Genomic DNA, 17,486 nt, shown 5'->3' on the forward strand with positions numbered 1-17,486 from the left:
ACTCCGGGGTTGTCGGGTCATAACACATAGTAGGTGACTACAACTTGCAAGATAGGATCTAAAACACACATATATTGGCGACAACATAATAGGTTCAGATCTGAAATCATGGCACTCGGGGCCTAGTGACAAGCATTAAGCATAACCAAGTAGTAGCAACATCAATCTAGAACATAGTGGATACTAGGGATCAATCCCCGTCAAAACTAACTCGATTACATAATAGATCCTATCCAACTCATCATCGTCCAGCAAGCTGATACGTCTCCGTCGTATCTACTTTTCCGAACTCTTTTGCCCTTGTTTTGGACTCTAATTTGCATGATTTGAATGGAACTAACCCGGACTGACGCTGTTTTCAGCAGAATTGCCATGGTGTTGTTTTTGTGCAGAAATGAAAGTTCTCCGAACGTCCTAAAAATTTACGGAGATTTTTTTCTGGAATAAAAGAAAGATACTTGCACAAAGATCCACGTGAGGGGGCGTGCCAGTGGGCCAGAAGCCCCTGGGCCGCGGCCACCCCCTATGGCTGCGCCGTGAGGGCTTGTGGGGCCCACGTGGCACCACCGCCCCCAATATCAGCTCTATATCTCCCGTTCTCCCCGGAAAAAAAAATCAGAGAGAAGGTTTCATCGCGTTTTGCGACACGGAGGCGCCGCCACATCCCGTTCTTCATCTGGAGGGCAGATCTGGAGTCCGTTTCGGGCTCCGGAGAGGGGAAATCGTCGCCATCGTCATCATCAACCTTTCTCCATCGACAATTCCATGATGCTCTTCATCGTTCGTGAGTAATATCATCGTAGGCTTGCTGGACGGTGATGAGTTGGATGAGATCTATCATGTAATCGAGTTAGTTCTTGACGGGGATTGATCCCTAGTATCCACTATGTTCTAGATTGATGTTGCTACTACTTGGCTATGCTTAATGCTTGTCACTAGGGCCCGAGTGCCATGATTTCAGATCTGAACCTATTATGTTGTCACCAATATATGTGTGTTTTAGATCCTATCTTGCAAGTTGTAGTCACCTACTATGTGTTATGACCCGGCAACCCCGAAGTGACAATAGCCGGAACCACTCCCGGAGATGACCATAGTATGAGGAGTTCATGTATTCACCGCGTGTTAATGCGTTGGTCCGGTTCTTTATTAAAAGGAGAACCTTAATATCCCGTAGTTTCCATTAGGACCCCACTGCCACGGGAGGGATGGACAATAAATGTCATGCAAGTTCTTTTCCCTAAGCACGTATGACTACATACGGAATACATGCCTACATTAGATTGATGAACGGGAGCTAGCCACATATCTCTCTGTGTTATAGCCGTTACATGATGAATCACATCCTTCACACTCATCCATCACCGAGCCACTGCCTACGAGTCTTTTACTACTGGTCCTCGCTATGTTACTTTGCCTAGGCTTGTCCCTTGCTACAAAAGGGATTGGGCCACTTTGCTGCTGCTGTCACTTTGCTATTGCTGTCACTTTGCTGCTGTTACTTGTTACTTTGCTGCTGCTGCTACTACTGTTCCTTGCTACTCCGCTGTTACTTGTTGAAAGACTTTGTTGGCGCTAACATCCCATCAACAAGGCTTTTTCTAGCGCCGTTGCCGGGGATTGTCAAAGCTTTTTCTGGCACCGTTGCTATCATCTACCTTGCTACTCATACTTTGCTTGCAGACACTAATCTTTCAGGTGTGGTTGAATTGACAACTCAACTGCTAATACTTGCGAATATTCTTTAGCTTCCCCTTGTGAGCGAATCAATAAATTTGGGTTGAATACTCTACCCTCGAAAACTGCTGCGATCCCATACGCTTGTGGGGCATCACAAGCCTACGATGAGATTACTCACGAACGGTGAAGAGCATCATGGAATTGTCGATGGAGGAAGGTTGATGATGACGATGGCGATGATTTCCCCTCTCCGGAGCCCGGAACGGACTCCAGCTCTGCCCTCCAGATGAAGAACAGGAGGTGGTGGCGCCTCCGTATCGTAAAACGCGATGAAACCTTCTCTTTGATTTTTTTCTGGGCGAGACGGAAGATATAGAGCTGAGTTTGGGGGCGGTGGTGCCACGTGGGCCCCACAAGCCCTCACGACGCGGCCCAGGGGGGTGGCCGTGGCCTGTGGGCTTGTGGCCCACTGGCACGCCCCCTCCGGTGGATCTTTGCGCAGGTATTTTTCTTTTATTCCAGAAAAATTCTCCGTAAATTTTCAGGACATTTCGAGAACTTTTATTTCTACACAAAAACAACACCATGGCAATTCTGCTGAAAACAACGTTAGTCCGGGTTAGTTCCATTCAAATCATGCAAGTTAGAGTCCCAAACAAGGGCAAAAGAGTTCGGAAAAGTAGATACGTTGGAGACGTATCAACTCCCCCAAGCTTAAAGCCTTGCTTGTCCTCAAGCAACTCGGTTGACAAACTGAGAGAGACAAAAGAAAAACTTTGACGAACTCTGTTTGATCTTGTGGTTGCAACTATGTCTAACTCAAAACCAGAATTTCAGCAAGATCACAAGCAAACCACAAAAGAAAACGACATCTAGGTCTCACGGTAAACTCATATCAATGGCATAATCAGCTAGCGAGCAAATAATAATAAGCCTCAAATGTCAACACTTCAATCAAAACAACATGAAGCAGTACGAACAGTGGTATCTCGCTAGCTCTTTCTGAGACCGCAAAACATAAATGCAGAGCACCTTCAAAGACCAAGGGCTGACTAAACATTGTAATTCAAGGCAATGAAGATCCAGTCATAGTCATACTCAACACACTTAAAAGCAAAGCATAAAAATGACAGAGGTTCTCTCTAATTGGTGCTTTTGTAAGAGGAGGATGACTCAACAGGAACAAAAATAGACAGGCCCTTTGCAGAGGGAAGCATTGATTTGCAGAGGTGCCAGAGCTCAAGCTTTGAAAACAGAGATAATAATTTTGGGTGGCATGCTTTCATTGTCAACATAATGACTAAGAGTTCTCAACATCTTCCACGCTACACATGCTATAGGCGGTTCCCAAATAGAAAAGTAAAGTTTTGACTCCCCCACCACCAATCAATCACACTCCACGGCTAGCCGAATCCTCGGGTACCGTCCATACCAACATCAATCCTGAGGGAGTTTTGTTTGCAATTATCTTTTCGATTTGAGCATGGAACTGGGAATTCCAATTACCGACCCCTTTCTCGTGAATGATAGTGAATAAACACCTATCGAGGATAACACGCCTAGTATGGAAGATACCAATAGCCCCCTGTCACCACATGAGCAGTTCAGGCATGCAAAACATATTATTTCTTGAAGATTTAGAGAGTGGCACATGCAAATTTACTTGGAACGACAGGTAGATACCGCATATAGGTAGGTATGGTGGACTCATATGGAACAACTTTGGGTTTATGGAAGTGGATGCACAAGCAGTATTCCCGCTTAGTACAAGTGAAGGCTAGCAAAAGACTGGGAAGCGACCAACTAGAGAGCGACAACAGTCATCAAAATGCATTGAGATTAACTAACACTGAGTGCAAACATGAGTAGGACATAAATCACCATGAACATGAACATCATAGAGGCTATGTTGACTTTGTTTAAACTACATGCGTGAACATGCGCCAAGTCAAGCCACTTGAATCATTCAAAGGAGGATACCATCCTATCATACTACAACACAGTCATCTCAACATTCATGTGGGCATCCAAGACAAACCATTATAAGCTCCTAGCTAAGTAAGCATGGCATAAGCAACTATGATCTCTAAGTTGTCATTGCAAACATGTTTCTCTCACAACAAAGCTGAATCAGGCATGATGAGCTAGTCATATTTACAAAAACAAAATAGACCGAGTTCATACCAGCTTTTCCAGGCTCAGTCACTTCATCATATATCGTCATTATTGCCTTTCACTTGCACGACCGAACGATGTGAACAATAATAAGCGTGCTCATGCATTGGACTAAAGCTGGAATCTGCAGGCAGACACAAAGGAGAAGACAAAGTAATATGGCTCTTTGAAAGCTAAACAGGTATGCATGCAAGAGCCACTAAACATTGTAACCAATATCTTCTACCTTGACCCAAAGAAAAAGAAAACTATCTACACGGGAAAGCTCCCAACAAGAAAAAGAAGAAAAAGAAAATCTTTTTGGTTTTTTTCAAACTAGACAGACACACGAAAAGAAAACGAGAAAAAGAAAATAAACTAGCATGGATGATACAGTGGCAAAGTGTGAACACCGACGAACAAAGTGAAAGCGTAAGCAAGAATGTAAAGTCGGTGAGAAACACATACTCCCCCAAGCTTAGGCTTTTGGCCTAAGTTGGTCTACTCCCAATTAGGGAAATAACCAGCTCCGGGATACTCCGGAGTGGACTGAGGATGCCACTGCTGTGTGAGCTCCTCCGGCTCCCACTGATAAACCGGCGTCTGGTACTCGACTGGTGGCTCGGGCACGGGCACCTGTGGTTGGGCTAGGCCCCAATATGCGTAGATGTACGAGGGCATAATAATGTACCTGTCTGCATGAAGATTGAACAAAGAAGGAGCAGGCAAAGTAATAGTCTCACGAGTACCCTAACTAAATACTAGGTTATAAATCATCCTTCTATTTATATCTCTATCAAGAAAGTCATGGCGAACCATGCTATCGTAATCTAGATATCTCTCGGGAAGAAGAATCTCTTCTTCCTCTTCCAGTATAATAGGTATCTCAAAGTGTCTAGCAAGACGAGTAGCATAGATACCTCCATAGACAATGCCTTTAGAACGGTTCGTGTTCAGCCATTGAGCTACTATAGCGCCCAAGCTATAAGTTTTATCATTATGAAGGACTTCGCGCATGACCGCAAGATCTGGGGAACTAAGTGACCCAACTTTCCCATGGCCAATCAAACATTTTCCCACAAAAAGTGAGAAGTACCGAAGCACGGGAAAATGAATGCTAGCAGCTCTAGCGCAAGACACTCCTCTCTCCTCTCCTACAACAATTGTACCGATGAAAGCTTCCAAGTCCCGTGGACGAGGTTCATGAATATCCCCAACGTAAGGTAATTTGCAAAAATTGCAAAAATCTTGGAGTGACATGCGCTGGGGGATATCATAAAGTTTGAAGTCAACCATAGGAGGATTATTCCTCGGATAGAAGTTAAAGATTTGTATGAAGATATTAGTGAGGAGGAGGTATTGCGGACACTTATCTTCAATGAAGGCGGTAAGGCCTGCGTTTTCCACCAAGTGATAAAAGTCCTCATAAATTCGAGCGGCGCGTAAGAATATGTCGCTTGGCCACTCGCAAGCTCAAACTTCTGCGACTCGAAGGACCTGATACTTGGGCTTCTTCTCACTCCCATCATCCTTGGGGTCACGGCTAGAAGAGCCTCTTAAGAACCTCCTCATCTTTTCCCTTTTCTATCTCTGAAAATTTCTGAAATTTTTAGTGATTCTAAGGAAAAGTGAATAAGGCTCAATGAAACTCGTAGCAAGTACTCCCACAAGTGCCTAGAGACCATATTACGCATCTAAACTACTTGGGACCAGCTAAAATTAGCATGCAAAGCTCAAGAACATGGTCACCAAGGCAACAAAAATACGTGGAGTATAAGGCACTAGAGCAAAAACTAATTGGACCAATGGAGGAGTAATTTCCCCCAAAACTGTTCGGAGAACGGTGATTTGAGCAAAGAGATCGAAAATCCCAGCAAGAGGAGCAAGAACACGGGTTTGAGCTGCGAAATGATTTTTTCTGGAGGTAGGAGAACCAGATGAGAGCAAGAATGAGTGGAGGGGGTGCCTGTGGGCCCCACAAGCCTGGGTGGCGCGGCCAAGGGGGGTGCCCGTGCTGTCAGGGCTTGTGGCCCACTGGTGTGGCCCCCAGACAAGCTCTTTGTCTCGGAATTTTTCAAAAAATCCAGAAAAAATCATACTTGATTTTCAGGACGTTCGGAGAACTTTTATTTTTGGGGTACTTTTCTACCGGACGGTAAAACAGAAAATAGGGAAAACTAAACTAAGCCTATCATTTTTCTGCTAAGCAACCGAAGGTGAAAACTTGGAACAGAGGTTCGAGACTCCTCGATTCATCCATCTCATGGTCATCGAAAGAAATCCGTGAGTGAGGTTGATCAAGCCTCTTTGACAAACCTTTTCGGATCGCAAAAGAGAACGGAGAATTTTTGAATAGTCACTAGGTCACCTCAATGGGGATGTGAATCTCCCCAACAAGCAAATCATACTTCATCTTGACACGAGGTATAGGGCATTCAAAGCTCCCAATAAGAATCGATGAAGTTTTTTCGATAGCATGGATGCAATGTACTCGATATTGTTTCTTTGGAAAGTGCACCGTATGCTCATTACCGTTGACACGGAAAGTGACATTGCCTTTGTTGCAATCTATAACATCCCCCGCAGTGTTTAAAAAGGGTCTTCCGAGGATGACTGCCATGTCATCGTCCTCGGGAATATCCAAGGTAACAAAGTCTGTTAAGATAGTGACATTAGCAACCACAACAGGCACATCCTCGCAAATGCCGATAGGGAAAGCAGTTGATTTGTCGGCCATTTGCAGAGAGATTTCAGTAGGTGTCAACTTATCCAGTTCAAGTCTACGATAAAGAGAGAGAGGCATAACATTAACACTGGCTCCAAGGTCGCATAAAGCAGTTCTAACGTAGTTACCTTTAATGGAGCAAGGTATAGTGGGCACACCGGGATCACCTAGTTTCTTGGGAGTTCCACCCTTGAAGGTATAATTAGCGAGCATGGTGGAAATCTCAACCTCAGGTATCCTCCTCTTATTAGTCACAATATCCTTCATGTACTTAGCATACAGAGACATTTTGAGCATATCTGTCAAACGCATTTGCAGAAAGACAGGTCTAATCATTTCAACAAAGTGCTCAAAATCCTCATCATCCTTTTTCTTGGATGGTTTAGGAGGAAAGGGCATGGGTTTCTGAACCCATGGTTCCCTTTCTTTACCATGCTTCCTAGCAGCAAAGTCATTCTTATCATATCTCTTATTCTTAGGCTATGGGTTATCAAGATCAACAGGTTCAATCTCCACATCCTTTTCATTGCTAGGTTGAGCATCAACATGAACATCACTATTGATATTATCATTAGGCTCATGTTCATCGCCAGATTGTGTTTCGGCATCAGAAGCAGAGACATCGTTTGGACTCTCAGGTGTAACAGCAACAGGGTTGCTAGCGTGCAGGTTCCTAGCATATTTGTTCTTCTTTCTAGGATGACTAGGTGCATCAGTGCTAACTCCTTGAGAATCTTGTTCAATTCTCTTCGGATGACCCTCAGGATACAAAGGTTCCTGGGTCATTCTACCGCCTCTAGTGACGACTCTGACAGAATTGTCATTCAACTCATTGAGCAAGTCATTCTGAGCTTTAAGTACTTGTTCTACCTAAGTAGTAACCATAGATGCATGTTTACTCAGAAGCTTAAGATCATTGACGTTTCTATCCACACAAGCACTTAAATGACTAAGCATACGAGCATTCTGTTCCAATTGTCTGCTAACATAATCATTGAAACTCTATTGTTTGGCAACAAAGTTATCAAATTCATCCATGCATAGGCTAGCAGGTTTATCAACAGGAATATCACTCTCATCAAACCTACGCAGAGAATTTACTTCTACTACCTGTATCGGGTTATCGAGACCGTGGATCTCTTCGATAGGTGGTAGATTTTTGACGTCTTCAGATTTAATGCCTTTCTCTCGCATAGATTTCTTGGCTTCTTGCATATATTCAGGACTGAGGAATAGAATACCTCTTTTCTTCGGAGTTGGCTTAGGAGGTGGTTCGGGAATAGTCCAAGCGTTCTCATTGCACAAGATGTTATTCAGTAGAATCTCAGCTTGTTCTACGGTTCGTTCCCTAAAAACACAACCAACACAACTATCTAGGTGGTCTTTGGAAGCATCGGTAAGTCCATTATAGAAGATATCAAGTATTTCATTCTTCTCAAGAGGGTGACCAGGCAAAGCATTCAGTAGCTGGATGAGCCTCCCCCAAGCTTGTGGGAGACTCTCTTCTTCAGCTTGAGCTAAGTTGTATATTTCCTGCAAGGCAGCTTGCTTCTTATGGGCAGGGAAATATTTTTCAGAGAAGTAGTAGACATATCCTGGGGGCTACGCACACAACTAGGAGCAAGAGAAGTGAACCAAGTCTTAGCATCATCCTTTAGCGAGAAAGGAAACAACTTGAGGATATAGTAGTGGCGGATCTTTTCCTCACTAGTGAATAGGGTGGCTATATCGTGCAGTTTGGTAAGATGGGCTACAACATTTCAGACTCGTAACCGTGAAAAGGATCTGATTCGACCAGAGTGATTAACTCAGGGTCGACAAAGAATTCATAATCCTTATCGGTCACAAAGATAGGCGAAGTAGCAAACTTCGGGTCATATTTCATCCTAGCGTTCAGAGATTTCTCTTTCCACTTGCGCAGTAGTTTCTCAACATCATAGCTATCCTTACACACAAGAAAGTCCTCAGCTATCTCTCCCTCCATAACATAGCGTTCAGGCATATCAGGAAATTCAGGCATAGTAGCAGGTTCTACTTCAATAGTATCAACAGTTTGAGAAGTATCATCACGTCTAGCAGCAACTCGTGCAATTTGTGCATCAAGGAATGCACCTAGTGGCAAAGCAGTATCAAGCATAGCATCATCAGGCATAGTATCAAGCATAGCATCATCAGGCATAGTATCAAGCATAGCATCATGGGCAGTAGAAGTAGCATCATCAAGCACACTAGTATCAAGCACAGGCGACATATCAAGATTTCTAGCAGGAGGCAAAGTCGCAAACTTACTCAAAACTGAAGGTGAATCAAGTGTAGAGCTAGATGACAGCTCCTTACCTGTCCTCGTAGTGGAAGGCAAGACTTTAGTTCTTGGATCTATCGGATTCCTCATAGCGACCAGCAGACAAAAATCCCAAGTGACTCAGAGAATATAGTTGTGCCTCCTCGGCAACGGCGCCAGAAAAAGGTCTTGATAACCCACAAGTGTAGGGGATCGCAACAGTTTTCGAGGGTAGAGTATTCGACCCAAATTTGTTGATTCGCCTCAAAGGGAAATGAATGAATATTCTCAAGTATTAGCAGTTGATTTTGTCAGATTCAACCACACCTGAAAGATTAGTGTTTGCAAGCAAAGTATAAGTAGCAAAGTAGTATGATAGCAACGGTGTCAGAAACAGAACTGTTGACGGCAGACTATTCCTAAATGTTGTATCAATGGCGCCAGTAAGTTGCACGTGGGCAGGGAACTATTCTTTCCCGACAACGGTCTCAAAAAAGTCTTGCAACATGTAGCAGCAAAGTAAAAGCAGTAGTGACAGCAGTAGCAAGGAACAACAGTAGTGACATCAGTAGCGACAACAGTACTAACAACAGAGTAACAACGGTAGCAACAAAGTAACGTAGCAAGGACCAGTAGTAAAAGACTCGTAGGCAGTGGATCGATGATGGATGAGTGTGCCAGATGTGATTCATCATGTAACAACTATAACGCGGAGAGATATGTAACTAGCTCACGTTCGTCAATCTAATGTAGGCATGTATTCCGTATGTAGTCATACGTGCTTAGGGAAAAGAACTTGCATGACATCTATTGTCCATCCCTCCCGTGGCAGCGGGGTCCTAATGGAAACTACGAGATATTAAGGTTCTCATTTTAATAAAGAACCGGACCAACGCATTAACACGTGGTGAATACATGAACTCCTCATACTATGGTTATCTCCGGGAGTGGTTCCGGCTCTTGTCACTCCGGGGTTGCCGGGTCATAACACATAGTAGGTGACTACAACTTGCAAGATAGTATCTAAAACACACATATATTGGCGACAACATAATAGGTTCAGATATGAAATCATGGCACTCGGGCCCTAGTGACAAGCATTAAGCATAGCCAAGTAGTAGCAACATCAATCTAGAACATAGTGGATACTAGGGATCAATCCCCATCAAAACTAACTCTATTACATGATAGATCTCATCCAACTCCTCACCGTCCAGCAAGCCTACGACGAGATTACTCACGAACGGTATAGAGCATCATGGAATTGTCGATGGAGGAAGGTTGATGATGACGATGGCGACGATTTCCCCTCTCCGAAGCCCGAAACGGACTCCAAATCTGCCCTCCAGATGAAGAACAGGAGGTGGCGGCGCCTTCGTATCGTAAAACGCGATGAAACCTTCTCTCTGATTTTTTTCCGGGCGACACAGAAGATATAGAGCTGAGTTTGGGGGCGGTGGTGCCACGTGGGCCCCACAGGCCCTCACGGCGCGGCCTAGGGGGTGGCCGCGGCCTGTGGGCTTGTGGCCACTGGCACACCCCCTCCGGTGGATCTTTGCGCAGGTATTTTTCTTTTGTTCCAGAAAAATTCTCCGTAAATTTTCAGGACATGATGAGAACTTTTATTTCTGCACATAAACAACACCATGGCAATTCTGCTGAAAACAGCGTTAGTCCGGGTTAGTTCCATTCAAATCATGCAAGTTAGAGTCCAAAACAAGGGCAAAAGAGTTCGGAAAAGTCGATACGTTGGAGACGTATCAGCCTCATACACCTCGAGATGACATATCTCCACCAGTGTTCAAAGAAAAGAAGGGCAAAAAGCAAACTACAAGGATGAAAGGTATATTTGAGGTGCCAGCAAAAAAGGACACCTCAAGAATTGGTACTGTGACATGTAGCAACTGCAAGAAGCAAGGGCATAGGTTCAACAATTGTAGTGACCCTTTGAAGCCTAGGTTTCAGATGAGGATGAACAATCACCACGTCATTTGAGGCACTGTTATTTCATTTCATTGTTTCATTTCATGTCATCTCTTACAACGTTTCTTAATTATGTAGGAAAATAGAGCAAATTACTGTGAAGCTGGTTCTTCTATGGCTGCAAATGCTCACACGCCTCCAAGAGTACCTGCTACTACTGCACCTGAACCAAGACTAGCTGCAGCAAGAGCTACAACTTTTGCACCTTCACTAAGTCAAGTGTCTACTTCTAGGTCAAATAAAAGGGTTGCTTCAACTGCTCCAGCAGCAACACCACCAGGAACAACTAAGAGGAGTAGGACTAACACTTTTCAAGCAGGAGCAACAACACTTGCTAAAAAGAAAAGCACCAACACTTCTTCTCCTACTAAGAACACCAGATCATCTAAAACTTCTCCAGCAAAGAACACTAGGTCTGCAAGTGCCCAGAGGGATGGCTCAATGAGAAGAACATTCATTGCACCAAGGCAATCAACTTCAACTATTGTTCAGGCTGGGTTAAAGAGGATTAGGAAGCCAAGTGAGAGGCTGAAAGACTATTTCTATGCAAGTGGTAACTAGCATGCCTGTGTGTGAACTTAAGTTTAATTGCTATGGTTGTGTTTATGTTAGTGAACAAATATGGATGGATTTGTGTCTTTAGGTTGAACTACCATGGTTTGTAAGAACTATACTTTCTTCTGTGGTTTATCTTGTGTGGTTTCAGAGATATTCACTGAGTTAATATTGTGTTTATTCAGAGTAGCATAAATAGATAGATACATAGTTTCAGAGTAGCATATATATTGATTCTCATACAGGTCTTACAAAGAACACCACTTATAGATAGATAGATATTGATTCTCATCTAGATCTTACAAAGAACACCACTGATATATATATATATATATATATATAGATAGATATAGATATACATTGATTCATCCAGATCAGTCATAACGCTCGAAGAAACGAGCCCACTTAGCCCTAGTAGTTGGATGAGGAGCCATGGCTGCTCTTCTCCTCGCCCAACTAATGATCTGCATGAATCTCCTTCCCTTGCCACCATGGAAAACAAGCTCAAGCTCTTCAACATTTGCATTTCTCTAGCACCTTATCGTAGAGTCGACGGTTCTACTCAAGCTCCTTTTAAGTGCATCTCGTGCCCCTTGGTGTATTGAAAACTTATAGGTTAAGAGACTAATGTGTTTATGAGTGTACACGTGCTCTATAACTCGCCGAGGAGTTTGAGTTATTTGAAGAATATCAACCCCTAAAAATGAATGTCTTCGGCTGAAGACTTTGATAATTCCTCGAAGACTTTGAAAGCGAGGAAATTGGTGTGTCCTTGAAGATATTGATGCGAGGACTTTGAAGCCTGAAGACTTTTGTTTTCATAGTTTCATTTCCTTTCTTTTGAGTCATAGGAACACCGTACTGTTAAACGGGGTCGAGGTAAATCTAAGGAAAAGTATCCAAGTGATGCTCATATCAAAGCCTACACATACTCAGTCCTTTGAGCGAAGCCTTTTGAAATATTTTACAGTTTAGTCAATTTCTTAAGTGAGAGAGACTAAGATCTTCTGGTCTCTAAGGAAATTACTCTAACTGAGGATTTAGGTTTTCGCCAGTGCGAATTACCTACAAGTGAGGAATATGAGAGACATGAGGACTTTCACAGCTTGAAAGTTCCGACCGTTGCTGCGCCGCGTGCCAGCTGTCCCCAAAACTTATCCACATAACTTTTATATCATTCGGGCATTTATGTCAAATCATGTGGGGATTGCTCCGAGGCTATAAATAGCCGCCTCCATAACCACTAGCTGGTTGGCTGCTCTGTGAGAGAAACTGACACCTGTGATTTGAGAGCAACCCATTCCTCAAAGACTTTGAGAGAAAATCATCTGCGAGGAAAAACCCCAAACACCCAAACCAAAACCCAAAACCCAAAGTGATTGAGCATCACTGAAGAGATTGTTCCTGTGTGGAACCGATGCTTGTTACCTTTGAAGACTGTGCATCTTCTAGACGGTTAGGCGTCACTAGTCTAGAGCATCCAACAGTAAATTATGGATTGTCATGTGACCAATTTGTGAGGGTTTGGAAGTCTACTGTGAAGACTTACCACGAGTGTTGGGCGAGGACTGTGTGTCCTTAGCTCAAGGAGAATATGGTAAGGACTTAGTGTCCTAGGATTGTGTGTCCTTTTGTTTAAATACCAAGCCGCTCCAAACCAGACGTACAACTGTCTCAACAGTTGGAACTGGGTCATCAAATCACTATCTTCACCGAGTATTTGGTTCTATTTCCTCAACCCCTCTATTTCCTCATTTATGTGTTGATGGAATTGATATTTAGTATTTGAAGAATTTGACGAAATACTTTCACAATTTCCTCATCTCAAATTCTTCACTTCACTTATTCTTCACCTATGTATCCTCATCACGCTACTCGCGCTAAGTGTCTATTTCATTTGATTAGGATGACTATGCTTTTGCTGTGTTGCACTTATGCTTGAGTACTTATTCTGCTGCAAGCTATTCGTGAGTGAGCAATTTCTTCACAAGGGAATTCCTTAAGGAAGAATTCATAAAAATCGCCTATTCACCCCCCTCTTGTCGATATAACGTACTTTCAATTGGTATCAGAGCAAGGAACTCCCTTGTTTTGTGTGATTTTGGTTTAGCCACCTAGAGTTTTAGTTATGTCGACCACACGTATGACCAAGGTCACTATGAGTTGTCCTACCTTTGAAGGGACAGACTACTCCTATTGGAAGAATAAGATGTGCATGCATCTTGAAGAAATTGACAATGATCTCTGGTATGTTGTGGCAAGAGGTGTTCCCATTGTGTATGAAACTATCAACGTCGCTGCTGTGAAGAGATTCAAGCAACTTGACTCTCAAGCAAAGAATATCATCTCTGGCCATCTGAGAAAAGGTCAGTATGGCATAGTGAGTGCTTTGAGAACTGCAAAGCTCATCTGGGACAGGTTGTCCAAGGTCAATGAAGGAGTATCTACTCAACGCGACTCTTGAGTTGATGCTCTTCGCAATCTCTTCAACTGCTTCAAAGGACTCGATAATGAAAATTGTGAGCAAACCTTCGACCGCCTCACTGATATCTCCAATGAGCTACAGGCTCTTGGGGCCAATGACATCACCGACCATGAGGTGGTGAAGAAATTGCTGAGATCTCTTGATTCTTCATTTGATACACTCGTCCTGATGATTCAAGAGCGTAGAGACTACAAGTTACTAGATCCTGCTGATATTTTTGAGAGAGTCGATACTCATGAATTCCAACAAGCTGAGAAGAGAGATCTCTATGGACCAAGCTATGGAAGATCTCGTGCGCTCAAGGCAAAGGCTGTTTCCTCATCCGAAGAAGAAGAATCTGATTGCAGTCTGGGTGATCCCGAAGAACTTGGTCAGGAACTTGCTATGCTTGTGAGGAAATTCCAGAAGTTCTCCACATGAGGTTAGTTCGGAAAATCTTCAAGAAGAGATGTGAGGAAATCAGAATCTTCATCTGAGGATTATAAGAAAAGAACCAACCATAAATGCAAAAAGTCTGGTCACTATATTGCTGATTGTCCTTGTTGGGTGAAAGAATCAAAGAAGAAGAAGTACAAGGATGACATTTTTGATGACTCAAAGAAAAAGAAGAAACCTTCAAAATCCTCATCAACAAAGTCCTCATCGCACAAGAAGAATAATTTCAGAAAGGCTCAGGCTCTTATTGGCAAGGAAATGGATTTTGAGGAAAAATCTGACGAATGTGATGAAGAGGAAGGGTCTGAGGGGGAGTCAAAGTCTGGTGTGGCAAGTTGTAACAGCCCAAGACCAACGCTCCAGAAGATTCCGCTTTTATTCCTTGCCGCCGTGCGATTAGATTGTGTGTCACATTCATCATCGCATCACGCGCATCATCTGCATTGCATCGGCACTCCGTTCCGCCAATTTTCAAAACTTGCATCCACTAGTAGTTGCTGGTTCTCTCCATTTTCGTCGTTGACCGTTTTGAGCCCGACCACACACGCACGCGCCCGCGACATCAGTTAAATATTGTTTTTAAAGGTGTGCGGAAAATATTCTTGAATTGGGTTGAAACTTGGCATGCGGTCTTAATATAGTGTAGGTAGGCCGCGAGCCAAATTTCGTCGCAATCGGAGTTTGTTTGATGGCCGAACGGTCGACCGTAGCGGCACCACCATCAGTTTATCGTCGAACGTTTTCGGTATTTAAAATCCCGAAGCCGGGCTGCCCGTTTTCCCTCTCATCCCCACCTAGCCTCTCTATCACAACCACCTAACTCTAGGGTGCTACCAAGGCCATAAGATCACGATCGTACGGTCAAACCGGAGCTAAAAACCACTAACCCTAGCCCCAATGCCTAATTAAACAACCTCCCTACCTAAATTCGGACCAACCCTAGACCTTCTCCTCGTATTCCGGCCCCCCAACCAGCCGCCACCCATAATACCTCCTCTCTCCTCGAGCGGGCCCGCCAGGCCCAGATCCTGCCCTCCCGGGCCCGGATTGGACCTCGACCACAACACGAGGCTCTGCCCGAGCCCTCGAGGGGAGGAGCCTCGAGCGAGGATCTTCTACGCACCCTCCCCGACCCGCCACCGTGCAGCGGCTCCCGCCGCCCTCGATCATGTCGTCCCACACCGTCGGGACACCGACTGTCGCCGGAGCAGCCTCGCCGGCCTCCCATACTCCAGCCCCGTGCAGCCACAGCCATGGAGCTCTGCACCGACTGAGCTCCCTCACCGCCGTCCACCATCCTCTGCCCCGATTCGTCCGGATCCGGCCAGATCCGGACCGGGGGAGCCCGTTCTCGGCCTCAGCCCGCCCCACCATCGCGTCCACCTTGCCGGAACCTTCGGGTGTCACCCGTTGACCTTGCCGCGCTGCCGCCTCCTAGTGCGTTAGGAGCACGAAGGACGAGCATCCGCTTCGTCGCCCGGGTGGGCTGCGCCTAGTGCTTGCCCCGGCCTTCCTTGCATGGACCAGGCCCAGCAGCAGCCGAGCGAGACGGTGTGCTCCCCGCGCGAGCCCAGCTGGCCTGCCTCGCCCTGCACCGAGACAGCCCATGTGGCCCGAGGTGAGCTCCCCGCAAGCCTATTCCCCGCCCCGTCGCGATTTAATTATATTGTGCCATCAGATCAGGCCCGTTTAGTATTTTTTTCCGTCCTGCGATTTTTTCCATTTACGACGAATTTCAGAAAATAGCATATTTTTAAAAGCGTGTAGTTTTCAAACCGTGCGTCGAATCGGAATAGTTTATATTTGTAGAACATGTAGAATTTTGCGTCGAATAATGTTTTACAACTCTCATGCATATTTTAACTTGTTTAGCGTGTTGTTTGAATTGGGTTGCGTGTCGACGTGTTAGAAACGGTTTAGTCCGTAGTTTATTAACCATAGCTCCGTTGGAGATGAGCCATATATGTAAATGGACTAGAACGACAAGTAGAATAACATGAACCACTTTGTTCTGCCGTTTAACAAACTTAAAATGTGGTTAGGACAAATCGGGACAGATTACAAAGTTAACCTGTGGGGTCAGATCGGAGATGTATATGTCGTTTCCGGCCTCATTTAAAATGCCTAGATAGGCAGATTATTTGTGCTTCACCCCTTGCCATGTTTAACAACATTTAATAATGCATGTACCTAATTGGGAGTGAACTAAATATTTAAATGTGGAGTTCGATTAATATGCAACTCGTTGCATATTGAGCTTCACTTAATGTGTAGTGTTTGATTGTGTGAATTGCCATGCCGTGCCTTGCATAATTAAACCGTTCATGCATCATATTAGGGTGTGCATCATATCATACATGTGTGTGGTGAATATCGTGTGTTGATTGTTGTTTCCGTTTTGCTTCGTCTCGATAGAGTCCGAACCGATTCGGAGTGTGAGGATCCGCTCGACTACGTCGGTTCGTCTGCTTCACGGAGTTCGTTCTTCTTCCAAGCAGGATCTCAGGCAAGATGATCATTTCCCCAGATATCATTACTATCATTTCCATGCTAGTTGTTTCGTTTCTATCACTATGTCTTGTTGCCTACCACCCGTTAAATATCAGCCTCCCAACATTGCCATGAAAACCTTCAACCTTTATACAACCTAGCAAACCACTGATTGGCTATGTTACTACTTCCTTAACCATTGGATAGCATTGCTAGTTGCACGTGCAGTTGCTCCCTTGTGCAAACATGGGATCCTTGATATATCACCCTATTAAATGCTATTTAATTTTAATGCACCTATATACTTGGTAAAAGGTGGAAGGCTCGGCCTTTCTAGCCAGGTGTTTTGTTCCACCTTTGCCGCCTTAGTTTTGGCTACCGGTGTTATGTTCCATAAATGAGTGCTCCTAACATGTTTGGGGTTGTTATGGGGACCCCCTAGATTCTCGTTTTGAGATAAAGCTCGTCTGGCAAGGCCCAACATTGGTACTATATTGTCTCAACATAATGCTATTAATACTTAAAACATAGGGCGTCATGAACTCGAGGAGTAATTCAACATAATACAGGGAGTGCGAGTGCTGATGGTGCTGGTACTAAACAAAGTCTTGTGCGGGGCCAACCCGGGGCAACTCGAGTGATTTCTATCAGGCCACTATACACTGCGCTCATCCGATTGTGCCCTGAGAACGAGATAC

This window comes from Hordeum vulgare, chromosome 5H (assembly GCF_904849725.1).
Source record: "Hordeum vulgare subsp. vulgare chromosome 5H, MorexV3_pseudomolecules_assembly, whole genome shotgun sequence".
Lineage (NCBI taxonomy): Eukaryota > Viridiplantae > Streptophyta > Magnoliopsida > Poales > Poaceae > Hordeum > Hordeum vulgare.